Source organism: Aptenodytes forsteri, unplaced genomic scaffold (genome assembly GCF_000699145.1).
Source record: "Aptenodytes forsteri isolate BGI_AS27 unplaced genomic scaffold, ASM69914v1 Scaffold15, whole genome shotgun sequence".
Taxonomy (NCBI): domain Eukaryota; kingdom Metazoa; phylum Chordata; class Aves; order Sphenisciformes; family Spheniscidae; genus Aptenodytes; species Aptenodytes forsteri.
The window spans coordinates 10,933,667-10,934,679 of NW_008795129.1; positions in this window are offsets into that span (position 1 = coordinate 10,933,667).

The window sequence follows — 1,013 nt, forward strand, 5'->3', positions numbered from 1 at the left end:
CCTGCCTGTAGCGGTGCCGCCGGGTCGGGTGACGGCCGCTGCTCCATGGGAAGGAACCTGGCTGCTTTCGATAGACCGTGATTTGAATTGATTCATCAGCGGGATCCACTTGGAGCTGATAAATCTTTCAGGAGCCCTGGCAGAGGAGACTGAGCTGGGCAGGCTGGGCATCCCCCTGCCTCCCTGCAGCTGCACAGCTTCTCTGAAGCAGCTGGCTGCCCTGAGTGTGTACCAGCCCCGCGGGTCCGGGAAGGAACCTGGCTGCTTTCGATAGACCGTGATTTGAATTGATTCATCAGCGGGATCCACTTGGAGCTGATAAATCTTTCAGGAGCCCTGGCAGAGGAGACTGAGCTGGGCAGGCTGGGCATCCCCCTGCCTCCCTGCAGCTGCACAGCTTCTCTGAAGCAGCTGGCTGCCCTGAGTGTGTACCAGCCCCGCGGGTCCTGCCAGCCCCAGACGGCTGCCGGCAGCACCCCAGGTTTCCCCACAGCCTGTTTGCTCTTCCCCAGACAGGGATGCTGCCTGGGTGGGCTAGAGCACAGCCTGCTGCCTCCACCCTGCTGAGACCCTCCAGCCAGGGAGCCCCATCCCAGTGCTCTTTTCATGAGGGATCCCATCATCCCTGGCTGAGAAGAGCTGATGGTCCCTGGCTCCATCGCAGCACCAGCCAGGTCCCTCCTCTGGCCTCCTGTCTCCTCTCTTGGTATGGGGCAGGGCAGTCCCCAGGCTGAGTGCTGGCACTGGTGCATCTCCATGCCAGCCACAGCTCCGGGATCCCAGGGGGGACAAGTCCAGCTCGTCCCGTGGGGCCGTGTCCTGCAGGGACATGGGGGGCTGTGTCTGCCCTCACTCCCCCACCCTGTGCCTCAGCAGGTAGCGAGAGAAAGCAGGGACGGGGACTGCGAGGCAGGAGGTGAGCGCGGGCGGATCCGGTTACAGGCAGCACGGGGCAGAGAGATAGGCAGAGAACAGCAATGCAGCAAAAAGGGCTTTTAGTGATAATTAATAAT